This window comes from Zosterops lateralis (genome assembly GCF_965231275.1).
Source record: "Zosterops lateralis genome assembly, chromosome: 5".
NCBI classification, from domain to species: domain Eukaryota; kingdom Metazoa; phylum Chordata; class Aves; order Passeriformes; family Zosteropidae; genus Zosterops; species Zosterops lateralis.
Genome location: NC_139766.1, coordinates 39,433,641 through 39,452,289, shown reverse-complemented (window position 1 = coordinate 39,452,289; position 18,649 = coordinate 39,433,641).

Here is an 18,649-nt window from a genome sequence, read left to right as displayed (position 1 = left end):
CAGTTGACTTACAGGATGATTGGGTAGGTAAGACATTAGCAGCCTTTACACTTGTTCTGTTGACAGGCTGTTTCCAGGTACATCGTGAAGGTTAAGGGGTAGTAAGGAAAGTCTTCTCTGTGGTAGGAAAAACTTTCCAGGAAGACAGGATTTCCCACCATTCTATAGATTAAAGGACAGCAACTCTGGGCAGTAATAATGCTGTCAGTAATTACTGGCAAAAGACAGCTTGCTGTCTCCTTTTAACAGAAGAATGTTAAATTTATATTTTGGACAAGTACTGTTTCAGTAATTAATAAAATAAATAAATAAAAACAAAAAAAAAGGCAAACCATTAAATTCTCCCCAGTTTCAATTTGCATCTCTCTGTCCAGAAATGGTTCAAGAACAAATTCAGTAATGAAATCAGAGTTTTAAAAATGTTATAATGGTTTATGTGATAAATTTCATTTTCCTTTGCCTTCACAGAACCCATAGAGGTGTCTGAGAGATCCAGATTCAGAGAGTGGATTAAGAGCAATGATCTGGAGCTGGCTAGTAGCAAATTCTGAGGGTAGGGGAGGCCACATAAAAACTCCTGCCTTTTTTTTTTTTTTTTTTTTCTGTAGCTACATGGCTAAGGATCCATTAACTCTGTCTAAAAGCAGTTTTTCAAGTGTCCAAAGGGAAAAACAGTTTTACATATCTCGTTTGATTAGATGAATCTTATGCCCTGTACATATACTCAAATTGCACATATATCAAAACATAAATACAAAACCACAGCTATATGTTAAATACAGGTTCTAAATAGAGCTGATGTCTCCTGGAAAATAAAATAATTAGAACAGTGCACCACAATACTAGCCTTGGCAACGATTGGACTTTCAAGCATGTCTTTCCTTCAGATTATATGCTGAAGGATTCTAATAATTCTGTTTATCTTGGGTTTTTTTTAATGTCTCTGAAAATATAATCTGGAAAAATCAGGCTTTTAACAGTGTGGAATCCCAGAGACACATACAGAAGCCATTAACAGTGCACTTTTTTGTTACCACAGATCTCAATCACTCCTTTGTGGAACATGGATTGGGTCCACGTTATTTATTCCACACAAATAATTGCCACACCAAGGATCAATGTATTTCATGACTCAGTAATGATTAAATGCAGTCCCTGAATTCTGAAGATTAAAAATGCACATTTCATTAATTTTTTTTAATAAATTTATATTTTGGAAATGGTTTTGCTACACAGCATTGCATATAGGTGAATGAATGTCAAATATTAGGTGATATAAAAAAATCTATGTAATTTAAACTCTATTGATAACTGAGTAATGTTGAAAACAAATCTATGCACAATAATCATCTTGCATTCATCTATTAGTCTGTCCATGGATCTGTGTGGCACTCAGACTGCCTTTGATTTTGCTGCACAGAACATTTTTCATTCATGAAGTAGTACAATCTTATTAAAAATTAATTTAGAAGCATGTTTAAAAATTAAACATATTTATGAATTAGAGCTGCAGTGATACAGATCTTAGAGAATAAGTTTTGCTAAGTTGGAAAAAATGAATGTGAAGATCTCTGCTTCTACCTGTTCAGCTGTAAATATTTCTGGTGACACTGTCAGCAGACCAGCGGATCTCTTGAACCGAACAAATTACTACTTTGCTCTTTTTCCTGCTGTGTTTGCCACAAACCACCTGTGCAGCAACAAAATTACTTTTTGTCACTTTATCCTCAAGACTTTGGGATTAGCTGGTATTCTAAAAGTTATTTCTTTGGTAGTTGCATAAATAGGTAAGTTTAAAAAAGAAAAAACAAACAAATCAAAAAAACCCCTAACCTCGTTTCTTCTCCCAACGGGCCCTTACCTTTTTCTACCAGAAACCAGAAGGCTGAACAGAAGCCAGAACAACATCAAACTAACCTGAGAAACCTCCAGCTCTTTGTCATCCTGTAAATGGATGATTTTCAAGTTTAGTTTGAATTGGTAAGAACGGTCCACAACAACAGAAAGGGTTGCTTGTGCCAAGTTATGTAATTTACAATTAGCTTGAAATGAGCTGCCTAGACAAAACCAGGCTTTGTTTTTGATTTTGTATTACTCGATATGTAGGACTTTACTTAGGGTGACTTGCACAGAGTACCATGGGGAATAAAGAAGGTGCAGATTTTTATGACTTACAACAAAGGCCAAAATTTTAATTATCACTGAGGTATATAAATTTAACTGAGATATATACAGAACACAATAGCTTCAGGAATATGGGTCATATGTGAATTTTAGTATTGTTTACACCAGCAGCATAACACAGAGGAGTGAGGAGCAAGATATCTTCATGATGACTATACAAAATAAAGGGTTCTTTGTAAGGAAAGAACATAAAGGCCTTTTCAAACTGGAGATTTGGGGCTGGATTTTGTCATTCTGTGCATATTGAGAATTACAATAACTTTATACTATATTTACACTTTACATTACATTAATTATGTTAACTTACAAGATTAATTCCATGCATCTAACTGTTCTTAACAAGACATGTTCAAAAGTATTCAAGTAAAATTATTATATAAAATATGCATGACAATTGTGTAAATGCAGATTTGTGAGATTTTTGTTGCTTTCTGTCAGGCTAGAATACAGGCAGAATTATCTAATGGGGACTTTTTAAAAGTAATTTTAACACCAATCCCATCCAGAAGTTGTGAGGTTAAAGATGATTTGGGAAGGGTGGGAAAATGAGAACAAAACTGTCATAACATTCTTATACTGTAATATTCAATTTAGAACTATCTGAAAGAAGAAATAATATCTCATGAGATACAAGAATAAAATCCCAATTTTAATTCCTTACAAGAATGTTGAGAAAGAGACACTAGTGTCTTCCCTCTGGGCAACATATTCTAGTGACTAGAACAAAATCTTTTCTGGTTTAATAAAGATCTTTTCTCTAAAATGTGTAATGGTTCTTAATGCAGGGTGGACCTTACACCACTGTGGTACATACTGGCTTAATTTAACCATAACATGATTTGAAATGCCCTTGTGTTTCCAAAATGAGAAATACCAAAACCTGAGGTTTTTCTCCCCAGTGCCTTCCTAGGACTGTGTTTTTTTTTTTTTTTCTCCCCTAAGCTAGAGAGAGTAAGTCCTGACCATAATGATCTCAGGTGACACCATGCCAAATCCTTTCCCAAAGTATCTGAGGTGACATGACAGTACATTACACATGAAGTAGAAGTTACCACCATTGTGACCTGATGAAACCTAAAAAGAATGCTTTAGTTTTTATATTATAGATGATTCTGACTTTTAGCTAGATAAAAGTAGAATACTTTGATCCAGCATTTTAATTTGCTGTTATACAGAGAATGATAGGATGACAAAATTACTCCCTAGAATTTTTGCATAAGCCCAATAGACAAAGGGATAAAAATATACTCTGTGGGGATTTTGATATACAAGAAATCTATAAAAGGATTCAAATGCATTGTAAAATAGAAGCATTTATATTTCAAGTTTTGCATAAACTGATATTACGTAGGAAGAAAAGCAACTTTGTTTTAAATAAAAAAAAGCAGTATTTCAATCTAATGTGGTCCTTTTTCAAAACCAACTCATATTAGTTGAAGGTTGAGCCCTTCAGACATTATCCACTTCAGTAAAACTCACAGGCTTTAATGGGATTATTTGAATATAATGATTATTTCAAGGTGAACAGGGGTGAAAGGAACATGTTTCAGATACATGCAATAAAGTGGACACAAACAGAACAAATACTCTAGAATAATTTTGTTTTCCCAATATAAAACATTTTTATATTACCTGAAAATTTTGATTTAATCAATACAGTTGAACCAGGAAATATATTTAGAACCCTCTATTTCTGACCTTATCCACACTGATTTCACACAAACGTGATTTCATATACTTTAATTGTATTATTTTTATTTTTCCTTATTGCAGACAGTCAGATCTAAACCCTTATTATCCCTTCAAATAAATTACTCATTATTTTAACAGCTTCCTGCAGTCAGAGTTTCTCAGCATGTATCACAGTTCTATTTCTTAAGATAGAAATGTAAAGCAGCTGGGGGTCTGCCTGATTTAACGTCCAGATTTGCTTAGAGGAAGCAAAGATGATTTTATGTTTCTCTGTTCACTGATGATATGTGGTCTTTTAGCTTCTTCGACTATATTTAGAAAGACTTATCAGGCAGCATTGCTGAGAAGAGAAACACAAACTGAGGCCAAGGTAATCAAAGTTACTCATGTCCTGCTGGGGAACTTCAGCCACTGCAGAAATTTTTCTGTGGATGGCAGGGACAAGGAACTTTGCAGACCTGAGATGCTCTAGAAACACGTGGCTTTATTATTACAAGGGTCGTAGGTAAAGAGGCCCTGCTTCCAGCCACCAGCCTGGACTGGGGCAAAGCCCTAAAGAGAGAATGGGGAGAGAGAGATAGAAGAGAGCTGAGGGGTAAAAACGGGGCAGGAGCAGGGAAAAACGTGGGGAGAAAACAGGAGCAAGTGAGGTGAGAGAGAGGAGAGGGGATGGGCCAAGAGAGGTAAGGGAAGAAGGGTGAGAGGGCCAGAGGAGAGAGGTGAGGGCAAAAGGGAGGAGAGCCAGGACAAGAGAGGAGAAGAGAGGAGAAAAGCAGAGAAGAGCAGAGAGTGATCCTCTTGTTCCAATCCATTCTATCTCTTTTTGTGTTGAATATTCTAATTTACAGTGACCAAGCGGTGTGAGATACAAAACCTACAAACTTTGCATGCAGCCTATGAGAACTACTACATTACCATGTCATTTTATATTCTAAACTCTATAGATTTCTTTCTTATGCCCTTGTTCCCGGATGTCTTTGCCAAGGTGGAAAGGCAACATTCTTGTCTTTTGTTTTCCTGTCTTCAGCTCATCACTGTCTTCCTGCCTGCCAGGCTTACATCTCGAAACTGGCTTTCATTCCTATTTCGCTCAGGTTTTACACCTACAGTATTTCTTACCATGCAGTCATATTCATAAGTCCTTCCTGTCCCATCTTTCCCAACAAACCACCCCAAAATCTGCTGGAAAAGAAGCAGAGTGAACAGTAGGCAATTCAGGACTCTCCTGGAATGCATGGAGGATAACTCCTTGAGCCAGCCAACAGAGAGCTCTGCCAGAGGGAATTCAGTACTGGATCTGACCAACATAAAGCAGGTAAATGGGGACATCAAGACCAGAAGGCAGCCTGGGCTGTGACGATGGTGGAGTTTGCAGTCCTGAGGGATATGGCTCAGAAAGGTGTGAAGTTAGACCTCTGTACTTTTGGGAAGCAAACTTCCAGCTTTTTAAGGGTATAGTCAATAGGATCCACTGGGAGGCTTCCCTCAGGGGCAAGGGAGTGGAAACAGCAGATTTTTGAGGAAGCCTTCCACAGAGTGTACAAACTGGCAATTCCCACTAGCAAAAACATCGAGTGAGAGACCAGCATGGCTGAATAGGGAACTTCTGGTCAAAGTAAAAGGAAAGAAGCAAATGCACAGGCAGTGGATGCGAGGAAAGGTACCCTGGAAGAATATAGAGAAGTTTGGTTGTATAGGGGTGAGGAAGACCAAGGAGAAGCTGGAACTGAACTTGGCAAGGGATTCAAAGAATAACAAGAAGGGCCTCTATAGCTGTGTTAACCATGAAAGAAAGGTGAAAGAAGGTGCAACCGCCTGAAAAACAATAGTAACAAACTGGGAACAGTGGATTAGGAGAAGGCTGAGGTAATCAACAACTTTTTTGCCTCAGTCTTCAATGGCAACCTCTCTTCCCACATCCCTTGAGGAGATGAACAGCAGGATGGAGACTGGGAGAGCAAAGTGCTTCTCACTGTAAGTGAAGATCAGGTTCATGGCAACCTGAGGAACCTGAATGCACATAAATCTGTGTACACAGAGCTATGAGATCCAATCCAGAATCCTGAGGAAAATGGTCCATGTTGCCAAGCCACTCTTCGTGATATTCAAAAAGTCATGACAGTCAGGTGAAGTCCCAAGCAACTGAAAAAAGGGAAACATTGTACCCATCTTTAAAAAGGCTTGGATTTTAAAGGTGTGAGTTGTCAATCTAACCCCTGAAAAGAGATACGTGCATACTTAATTTCAGCACAAGTAATCCTGCGGAATAATTGGGTGTTTGAAAAGATGATGAAACATTTTAACATCTTAGAAGGTTGAAGGCTGGATGATGAACCACTCAAAAATTTAGTACTTTATCCCCTATTTACAAGATTGTAGCAGTATCTTATTTCAAGTCTGAATACTGAATTATAAATTAAAAAACACAGATGAAAAGGCAGGCCAGAACATTTGGGGGAAGTTGCAAAAACTGAAAATGTCTGTTTCTAACTATGTGACTTGGAAAACTAAAAATAAAAAGCAAATATCAGTCTATATTACTTGAAAATAAAAATTAAACTTTTGCATATTTTTGGCATAACACAACAATTTAACTTATTAAATATGGTACCTGACTTACACAAAATGCTGAGAAAGACAAGGCTGTATTTTTTGACTTGTAAGTTGCCTATTTCCTAATGCTACAGCTATGTCTAGAAAAAGAAGCAATACTTTTGAATTTCTTAATAAGTTTCCATGTGAACAATTTGTCTAAAATAACCTTCACCTAAACCAAATAATTTCTGGATTAAATGAAATTGAAACACATCCTTTCTACAATTAACATAGGACCTTCTCTTTTTTGTTCCCCATGCAGAATCTCTACTAGAAGAATCAGTACACACTATGGAACAGAATCTATTAAGTCCAACAAAGAAACAAGATTATTATGTCTTAACTGGTTTAAAGGGATTTTAAGGGCTCTTGCTGAGCACTTAATACTTTGGACTTAGTCTCCTACTGAGGTATTTTTGTCAGCCAAAGATAGAATGGGAAATGCATCAATGTTTAATTCTATTTTGGCCTCTTTGTTCCATCTCTGAGTGGGTTAAGTGCAGCATTTCTTGTACCAGATACTTTGGTGATACAGTGTATTAATACACTGATGCTATAGTGGATATGGCTATATGTGTCCCTGAGAGATACATCCAGAGCAAAGGAAGATCAGGGAATGATCCTGCCTGCAAGAACCAAAATCTACCCTATTGTTGGTTTGCTCTCTGGCTTCTGCTTGGACTCTGCACCTGGCTCTCTCCAGAGCAGTTCATTTAAAGACACGCTGCAAAAGGTTATAGGAATGTCAGAGCACGAGTTTTAGATCCCTCTATAGTGCACAACAATTATCACAGTTCTACCTCATATAGCAGAACACCTTGGAGTCTAAAAACCACCTTCAAAAAACAACATGGGCAAAGGTGTGATTCAAAGTCACTCAAATCAGTGTAAAATTTTAAGATTCTAATAAGCTTGGAAAACAGAAGCCAATCTGGTGTCATACCTAAATCTTCTCTGGCTTCTGAAATGGACCTGTGTGAGTAGTACACACTAAAGGATAAATCATACACTAGTGCAGACTAGGGGAGGGTACCATAATAAAGTGGGAAACTTGTGGCTTTCCCAGCAGTCCTGTCTATCTGCTCCAGTACCATTTCAGTGAGAAGTACATGATTCCAGCACTGGGTAGAAAGCCATTCTGAAGACAAAATGAACCAGGCAGATAGTCCCAGAGGCATGATTTTAAACAAAGATAGGTTTTGCCAGCCAAACCAAGTGAAGCAAACAAATGAACTCAAACTGACAGTCCCTCATGACAGTAACTTCTAAGTTTTGAGAGTTAATCATGCTGCATTTTGACAGATCACTGATGAAATCTTTCAGATTTGCCTTGTCAGTCATTTATTAGCAGACATCTAATGAATAGCATATAAAGTAGGCTTGTTAAGTATAGTGCCTGCTGACAGCTCAATTTAAAAGTGAAGGGTATAGAAAATTCACTCCAGAGCAATTGTCAGTGTTTCCACAGGAAAAGTCTACTTTGTATTAACAGTCTGTGCAGGTCTATGGATGTTCTCCATCTGCATGACCCTGGCTGCCACAGGGATACAACAATTTCTTTAGCAAATATTACTGGAATTATGACATTACCATATTCAATACTTTGCTTATGGAAGATAATTAGAAGATACACCCTGAGGTGTATCAGTTATATTTAAAACTGATTTTATTGCCATTTTTTATTTTACTTCCTTTACAATATGATTTATGAAAGGAATTATTAATGTCATTAATTTAAGTGATCTCTTTTCCCAGCATAATACAGCATGTATATAATAACATCTAGCATTAAACTTACAAAATAAAATGCATTTTTATGAGATGTCTCCTATTGACTTTGGAAACAAAGTAGAACAAAACAAAAAAATCCTTGCTGAATGTTCAAACTTTTAAGGAAAGAGATCAAAGCAGATGCAAAGAAGACTACATTGATACTTTTTATATTGAAATATATATCTTCTCACATACAAATACATAGGCCCATAAAAATACAGCTTTTCAAAAAAGCACAATAAGACAAAATGACTGAAATGCAAATAGAAGAGCTTATTATGAGAAATGGATAAAACACTTTTTCTTTTTTTTTTTAATATATTCTGAAGGACTATGTTTTTTGTGAAGGAACCTTACAGGTGGTTTTCATTTGCAGTCTCCCATTTTTTTGATCTATGTTGGTTTAAAAAATTGAAACTCAACTAGTTTTACAATTCTATCTCTCAAACAGGATAGGGACAAGTGATGCAAGAGCAGATCAAGTGTTTGCTGATGGGCAGGCCAGGCTAACACTAAAGAGCTTTCACCTCTTCACAAGATGCTTTTCAATTTATTTTTTTTTTAACCTGTTACTTGATAAACTTATTATGATTAAGAACTCAGATATATTGCTGCCCTTCATATCATGACCTATGAACATGGCATGGGACCAGACTGGTGATAGAAGACTGGAAGTAGAATAAAGGAACACAGGTGAAAGTGGGCAAATGAAAAATACAGAAGGCATTTCAGCACAACTTAAAATAGGCAGAAATATACCAGGGCATAAGGAGAAGTTATCATTGTAAAAGCACAATGATGGTTCCTCCATGTTGTGATTTTTAATAATCAGCTAAATGAAAATATAGTCTACAGTGGCTTTCTAAAAGGAAGAGCTGCATGGTTTTTAGACAGTGATAGGAAGATGTGAAGAATACTAATTTCCTGGAGAGCATGAATCTTCAAAAGGTATCTCTTTATATGAGACAGGAATGAAAAAGGGAGAAAATTTTAAAAGCCTGTAAGGATTTGAAACTACCATTTCTAGTGTCATGTTGAAAGGTTCAACACATGCAAAGAGTCCTTAATTCTAACAGCGATTCTAGTGGTGTTCAGAAATTGATTAAAGATTTTAATCATGTTAATATTAATCCTGATTAGTAAAATAAAAATATATAATAGACATAAAAGATTTCATGGGCTGATGCTGTTTATATATAGATGTACTCAGGAAATTCTAAATCCAAGACTTTATGTAACTTTAGACAGAAAGTTATATCTGAAGTTTTAATAGAGATTTTTTCCCTGCAGACACAGGGATATGTTGCATGAAAAACAGATGCTGAACAGTAAGGCGATAAATACTGTCATATAGAGAATCCAAAGAAGTTTCAAGTGTTTCAATGCCCATAGGAGACTAAAGAGGGGTCCTCTGAAAAATTACAGATATGAATACTCCATGTCTTTGCAACCTCTACAACCAATTTGGCAGTGTGTACACTGCTGCCAAATTAAACTTCCATGTTTAAATGAGGGGTGGCATTTTATATTCATTGGGAAGGATATGACTGAAATGTGGCAATTCAACATCATGGAAGCTACAATCTCTTTAGATTTAAATATCTCTCATATATTAAGCAGAATAAAACCCTTGGAGAAGAGGGCCTCCAGCTATTTATTTGTAACAGACTTACTATGCTTCTGAGAATTAGCATCTAGTAAATCAGATCCTGAAGCTAATTATTCTTCCCCCACCCAATCTTTACTCACATAGAGAGAAAAATGGTCTTTCTTCATTGCTCTACAAGAACTAAATATGGATGAAGTCATAGCTGTGTTAAGACTTCAATATGTGTACCAATGAAAGATGAATTATTTTTAAGAGGTCGCTTAGCACAGAAGCGCCTCAATTTGATAAGAAATCCTACAAAAAAATCCTCCTTCATAAGGAAGGAAGATGCTGGCTCTGACTCTACCTTCAATTAAAATTAAATCCATCAACACACAGCTGCTGCACCAAGAGTCAATGAATGCTGACCAGAGCAAGATTTCCTGAGAAAAAGTCAAAAAACTGTTCAGGAATATCTATCTGATGGCTGAACTCATCTGTTGTCTTCTGCAGGGCTACCTCTGCCTACTGTCAAAAAAGGAAACAAGTGAAGCCCTGTAACAATCAGTTATTCCCTTAGACTCAGAGCTGTTTGTTAAAATACTGCTTCTTAATCTAAGAAAAAATAAAGTAAATTCTCCACCATTTCAACAGCAACATCTGTGCTCTCTCCTATACATATTAGAAGTTCATAGAAGTAATTGCCTGTATCATTTGCAAACCTATAAGTTAAAAATGACAAGTTAAGAGAGATGTCTACTCAAGGGGAAAAAGCAACCTTTTAAAATGTTGTTTTAAAAGGAATACACATTTTTAAAATAAAGAAGGAATCATACAAATTTAATTGTACATGGAATTATTTTAAACACTTTGGAAGTTTTAATAATTATTCACTGATTTCAAACATTTCCAGAAAGTCATCTGCAGAGTTGCTGATCTTGGAGAGGACCAGAAAAGTAACTGTCTAAATTCCTCAAAAAAAATATGAAAACAACCCAGTAAAAATTACTGTGCTCACAGAAAGATGAAAAGCAAATTGAATGGACATCAGCAGCCAATCTTGTAAGTATCCAAACAGTAATTTAAAAATCTAACAACTTCACTGCCTGAGGAGGCTGCCAAAGCACAAAGTCATTTGTTAAAACAAATACTTTAGACAGTTGGATAGCCAGATCTGTGACAGCTGTGACAGTCCGATGGCTTTAAAAAAAGGAACAAGAGAGATATGGCACCTAATCAAACTTATCAAGAGTAAAACACACTTCCCCAACTATGCTACTTTAAAAGGCCTAAAGAGCCCCCCTTAGTTTTTAAAGCAAATGTATTTTTCATCCTGAATTTTGTCATTCTGAGGGACAGATTTTCAGTCTAGTCTTTCCTTCTACAAATAATTATTGCACCAGAAAGATCAAACTAAAATTATTGATTGCTGATGCATTTCAGAATATCAAATAAACTGATGCATTTGGGGTGGGGGTGGCTGTATCCCATCCCTTCTGAATCAATAACAGCAGGTCTGAAAATTCTCAAAAGCCCAGACTGGTGGGACAGATAAACTCTTTACTAGTCATTGAGAGACTTGCATGTTCTTAGACACTTGGCTACTGTGACTTGATCACAATATTGAGGATGAAAATAAATGACAGATTTGGGATCAGGGAGTTTATTATGGTTTTGACCCACTTCAGACAGGTAGACACCATGAAACTCACATAAGGATGAAAGAGATCTCCCTCTTGACCTGTCTTTCCAGGGATCTGGCACTGACAGCAGTGCAGTCTTCTGTGCTGAGCCTGCAGCACTGCACAGCTCAGCCTTCTGCAGACTGAAATGGTTTACATCAGCTTAAAACCTTCAGTTCTGTAGAGCAGCACAAGGCATATCCCACAGGTGGAGACTGAACAGAGTGATCCATATGAACACAGCCTGGGATGCCCCAGCCCAGGTCTTTGGGGTACCTGGAATTGCCAGGGTCGGCTGGTGAGGAAAAGGAGCATGGGACACACATATAAACTACTACAAACTTAAGAAACATTACTCAGAGCATTTCCATTATTACTTCTGGCTCTTTTATGCACATTTCAATTTCCAGTTATTGATGGCAAATAATTACTGACACTTATGAGAAATTTGTGCAGAGCAAAGCTCTTGAAAAAGACTCATTCAGGTCCTTTGGTTCATTGTGGAAGACTTTAATCATTGCTATCACCACTGTGTGGGCTATAAACAGTAAATCCAGTTAACAGTATCATAGAAAAGGTCAGAACATTGAAAAAATGTTTTCCTTTCGTACTTACCTTCAAACTCGGACCAAGCAGTAACTTCTGGTTCATCAACTTGCAATGGCTATCATAAAAAAAAGACCCATCATACTTCAAATCATTCAACCACACATCAAAATACAGATGTAGTGGACTAGCAGAGCAAATTACTTTTTTGTTATTCTCAGTCTGTGATCCCCTAGTTGTCAATAATGATAGTTACAGGATGTTTTTCTAGACTTTGTCCCAAACGTCTAAAATTCATATATGTATGGCACTAAAAACACCATGTCCCTTTCAGCCTTCATATTCTGCAAATCTTCATGTCTCCAATCTAGTCACATTATGGTCAAAACACCTCTGCCAGATAGCTCAATTAGTTTAAGGAAAGCCATGCCAGTGTGTCTACTTTTGTTCAGATTTGTAATCCAGATTTACTTATTTTTTTAGATAAAATATACAAGCACCTAATTTCCCATTCAGCAGCTTCACACATTTGCAGAAAACTGATTTACTTGTGGATTATACCAAACCACTCAAACAAACAGGACTTTATAGTTTAAATGACTTCATGTGGCTATTGCCAAGTGGATAAATACGACACATTGTTTGTTTCTGGTTTTAGACCTGTTCCTGTTGTTTTTCTAGTTATATGTTTTCCTTTCAACAATGAAGTTCAGCTACTTTCACCATGTTGGCTGTTATTTATATCTGGTTACCCACAATTACAAATACTCCTCAACTGTGGCTCCATAAAGTTCTCCATATGGGTTTTGTAACAAAAGCAAAAAAGGTTCAGAGATAAATGCTTTAGTGTCTACAGCTCTTGGAAGTTGGTTAGCCTTTGAGTGCTGCAAGATTAAAGGAAAAGCATCTTGCTCTGAGCAATGAGTGAGGAGGAAAGAATCTATTTCTTAAAAGTAAAATGTTACCTAAACTATGGATCAGCTCGAATAGGGGTTTCAAGATGCAGCTTTGTAGGAATTTGATAGATTTCACATCATTGGCTGACCAATTTATTTTCTGCCAGCCAAAACAATGTTTGTAAACTGCACTGCCTGGTGACTGATGATGCCGAGGGCAAACAATGAACAGAGAATAAGAGAAGAGATGAAAAGAAGCTCTTCTGGCATAATGAGAAGAAATGGTCCTTCATCATCCTATCAGGCCTATGGCTCTGCAAGTTATAAATCACTGTCCTCTGCCTCACAGCCTGGGATAAGCACAGCAAAATAAATTCATTAAACTAAAGTGTTCAGAGTACTGCATGTATTTTTATGTGGTAACAGGTTTGTTTTCCTGACAGCTTTATAGAAATGCCTCTTTTGTTGGACTTAATCCATGCAGATATAAACTGAGCTGAATTCATGATATGCATTAATATCTATGCAACAAGAAATGTGAAGCACACTTCATTTGATAGTGTAAATCAGTTTCAATACCAGTTTGAACTAAACAGTGCTTTTTCATTGCCTCCACGCCAGATTCAGAAGACAGAAGCACTCTACTAGGTCTCATTTCCTTTTGAATAATTCAAACCAAATGAAGATTGCTTTATGATTTGCTGCAGTTTGAAACTCTCAAAGTTTAATAGAGAGTTACTGACTTCAATTGTCTGTTTTGCAATCAGGACATTATTAAAAGTGACTGTATAGAGGGCTCTGGACCTTTGATTTTTTGTGTTAGGGAAGAATTGCTCTTTGATGTGATTCATACAACACCATTGTATATATATACACCCATTAATGAAAGAAATTCTTTAATTACTGATGATAATGAATGTCTCCTCACTAAATGGTGTGTATCAAACACTTACCCCTCTATGAACAGACCTTTTTTGTATTATTTCTCATCATTTCTATGCATTCAGAATTGCAGTCTGTAAGTGAAAAGCAGTTTCAAGGTAAATTGTTTTGACATTAACTCTTACTCATAATGCAATATGATTTGTATATACATCCATCAACTAAACATAAAAGTAACTGCTTGTGCAAAATTTCTCAAGAAACTACCCTCATTATGATATAATATATCTATCATACTTATCATTCCTCATTTCATATGTCAGGAAAGAATTAAACACTGCTGTAAGGACATTTAGTTTTCTTGTGAAATAGCTTTCTTGTGTAAAGATTTGATTTAATCTGAAACTAAAGACACAAGAAATTCAGTGTACAGTGTCATAAATTTTTAATACTGATTAATGAAACTCCTTTGTCATTAAACACTCATAGTAATATTTAAATAAATATTTATTTATTATTTAAATACTTATAGTAATATTTAAATAAATATTTAAATTCAAATAAAAAGGTCTGAAATTTCAGTTAGCATTTGCATAAGAAAATAGATAACTAAATTGCTTATAATACAGGAGTTGAGAGAAAGTTTAGAATAGGTTGTAAAAAATCTCCTAAAACCACAAAACAAATGGAAAAAACATTCTTATTTGTTGGTTTGGAATATATCGTACAAGCATTTTTTACTATGGGTATCCCTATAATCTCTGCTGACCCACACTGAAACTTACAGTAATGAGGCTTCAGGAGCACCCGTAAAAAATACTAATCTTTCAGAAAAACTGTGCCAAATCACCCAAAGTTTTAGGAGGATTAGACAGAAAAGATTCAATCTCTTACAAGCAATCAATTTTTCACTGCATTCATGTCCTTTGGGTAGCTACTTCTTTTTTTAGTTACTTCAATTTTGTTTTGCTCTAATTGTTTTAATTGAAATGAAAATAACGTTGCTAATAAACTACTAGTTCTGGGCTTCAAATTACCTGTTCCCATAGGACTTCTAAAGTTCAAATACGGGCACTTGTTCTGAAAATCTCTAAATATGGTGCACCAGAGGCTGCAAGGTCTGACACAGAGCTTTTTACACAAAGACTACATTACATTATACAATGCAAGTACCTGAGTAAAATGTTATTTCTTAAGGGAGGGTGTAAATCCAAAGTGTACTTACCTACTAAACAATTCTCCCCACTCTGATGAGCTCTCCTCTGAATAAATGGGGGTGACAAACACAAGATTTAGTCTGTAAGTGCAATTAGGTTAACTGAGTAAGATCATAAGCAGAGATTTGTTGTACACAGAGCATAGAAGTGTGCCCTGTAGTCTAGCACAACACTGAAGCATTAACTCAACCCCTTCCAAAGAATGAAGTAATTTCAGAAAACAAACTGGTTATATGACTTTGTAATGAGTCACTACCTTGAGCAGTACTAAAAATTCCCCTTGGTACAATGATGCCCCATGAAGTCCATAGGCCTAGCTAAAGTCATTATGGTGGCTAAAATCACTGGATGGAGAGTGGGAAAAAGGGGTGGACACCTCTGTGCTTCAGGGAAAAGGGAAGAGAGAGAAGGACATCAGTTGTCTGCAGGTTCTAAGAAATCAAAATTGCTTAATTGCAATCTCTTAACATACCTGACCAGAGTGATCAGCAGGAGGAAAACTGGCATGGCCGGGTCTCTTTGAATTAACAGATTCACACTAGAGAGAAACACTTAACTCAAAGGCACACAAAACCTGGGAAAAGTTTCAAATGTGGGGAGACTTATAAGACTTTAGTAGGCATCTCACAGAAGCCAAAGTAAAACACTGTTAGAGTTCCTATGAGATATAATGTCCAACAGCATGGGATATTTCTATACCACTCCCCTTCTAATTCGAGAGTAAATGTTTGTCAGGATACCAGCAATCTGGAATTAATTGTAATCCAGAGAAAATCAACACTTTCATATAGTTTTATAAAAACATTTTCTTCCTCAAGGCTAGGAAAGATTGGAAGCAACATGAATGGGAAAATGTAAATAGAAAAAAATATATGTGGATCTCAATACAAGTTACTTGCTTTTGGATATTTGGAGGCCTGATCTAATCAATCACAGTTCCCCCACCACAAAGGGATTAAGTGTAGCCTAAGCTCCTCTGGTTCAGTAAAATGTAGTGAACAGCTGTTAGAAATGAAATAAGCATTCATCATTAATTGAAAAGAAGAAAAATATTAAAATTAAGAGCAATTAAATATTCTAAAGCAAATTGAGAAGGGTGGAAAAAAATGAAAGGAAACCTTATAAAAGCACAGAGAACCAAAGAAATATTGGCAGTGAGTTAGGATCTTTAGCAGGTGGCAGCAAGATGTTAATAATGACAGTTCATGATGAATAGTACCAAGTGTTTAAAGTTCAAGTATGATAGCTGAAAAACCATATTAAATTTGTCAATCACGCAAGTCTTGTACAGCAAAATACTCAAGGATATCCCCGAGCTGGGAGTGGTGCACCTCCTCACTCCTCCCTGCAGTACAGGAGGTGCAAACCAGTGCCCAGGCAGAGCTCCTCCCATCACACAGAATCCATAGGGCATGCATAGGCTGTGAGCATAGCTGGGTGTAGTTTTCTCCCTCCATGACCCTCTTTCCATGACTGGAAACTAAGGAAGAGGTGGTATGATGGATAGGGAACTAGGGGTTGCTCTGTGGTAAATAATTTTGGGGGTTTTGTTGTGTTTCTGGTGTAAATTTGTAACAGGGAAAGACCTTTAGGAACTATTCCCATTTTATTAGGGTGTTTACATAAATATTGAAATATCTCACTAAAAACAAGGATTATAACTGCTGTGAGCAGGAAACCATATTAATAGCATGGAGGCATCTGCTTATAGAGGTGACATTAGGATATTATATATTCCTAAAACAATACATGAGATTAGAGAGCATAGTTGAAAAACCTTCAGATTAGATAGACTGTTTTCTGCCTATGTGAGTGGAATCTAAATTACTGAACAATCTAGATGGCCTTTAAGTTATTGTAAACATCAAGACAGAGCAATTCTCCTGCTCTTCAGTAAAAAAATAATAGCCTGGCAGTCTAGGACTTCATCACCTTTCCTGCACTGATTAAGAACTTACCTCTGAATGGTATTGTTACTCTTCTCAGCAGGGAAAAATGTAAAGGGAATAAAACATGATGTCTCATTATTCTGCCAAGTTTGATACTCTGGATCATCCAAGCATGTTTTCATAAATAATTATTCACATGCTTCTTTATTTTCTGAACAAAAATCTGTACAAAGGGTTGTTTTCTTATTCTTCTCACCATGGATGGGTTCATCCAGAAAAAAATTAGATGTAATTTCCTGTCTAATGGCTTGCTTCCCAATTATATTTCTGATCCTTCAGAGAAAAGAAGTTTCATTTTTCCAGAAAGAAAAAGAAGCTAGAAGGAAGCATGGAAGGAAGGACAGAAGGAAAATGTTTTGGAACTGAGGTGACCTCTCTATCATACAGGGAACACAGAATTACTGTAATGTAAATACCTTTGTGCCATACACACATCAGTCACCTCTCCCCACACTGTCAGCTGTCCCAGACCTAAATTCCACCTACTTACATGCTTTAGGTCTATTCCATGATCCATAGCTCTCATTTCATTATGAAATCAGAGGGAAAAAATGAAATTTGTAGTCCTAGTAGGAATCAGAAAGAATACATTCATGAGTGCAAGGAACACTCATTTAACACATTTGGAAGAAATACATCAAGAAATCTGGCTTTAGAGGACCCACAGCACATTCTTTCCTACATTTTATTCCAACTTCCACAATCTTTTAAATGTGTTTTATGAACATTTCTAACCGCACAAAGAAGGTAATCATCAAATAACACCATAAAAACATTTTCACTACCTTTCCTTGAGTAACAAACGAAATACTAAAACAATACAAATGTGTTTTTCCCCAGTGTTTTACCTATTTTAAAGTATTTCTTGTTGGGTTCTGTCTGTGTAAAAAGTGATATAAAAGCAGCATTTAGAGGGTTTCTAATTCCATCAGACAGAAAACACTAAGGGTCAGGTCAAAATCTGATATTTTCAGGTTTTTCTCATAATTTATGTATGTTTAGATATAGGAATGAAGTTAATGGCACAGCATTATGAATCAATAATAACTGATATGAAAATTAAACAACTATCAACTAACATTTGGCCAGCTGTATGACATAAATTGGAAGGTAAATTTTATGCAACATAAAAAGAAAGAAAATTACTTTTTAAAAGGACTTCAAATATATTTTTGAAATAAATTAATACAATTTTAAATCCCATCAAACTGTAGGGATTATTTTAAATTAATCTTTTAAAATCCACTTTTAAAAATCCATCTAGATGTAATCTATGGTTGAGATAAAAACCCAATTCCACTTTATTTTTTTTAGTTGTTTATTTTCCTGGCAAAACAGACTATTCTATTTTTAGATCACATGAGCTGCTATTAGAGTCAATGAATAATGATATTTTTTATGCAGCAGGGGCTTATTCAGTCCACATCATCTGTGGTTTATCCAAGGGGATTAACCATTTATAATCAAATCCAGGTGGATTAATCATGCCCTGGATAGGAAGACTCAGAGCTGAGCCTGTGCAGAGCCAGTCCAGGTCATCTGGTTTCTTAGGGCAGGTGCAGTGCAAAGGTACCACTCTGGTTCCAGGCCACATCACATACAGAAAAATGTTAACCTCTTCTTCATTGTGCAGAATTTATTAAGC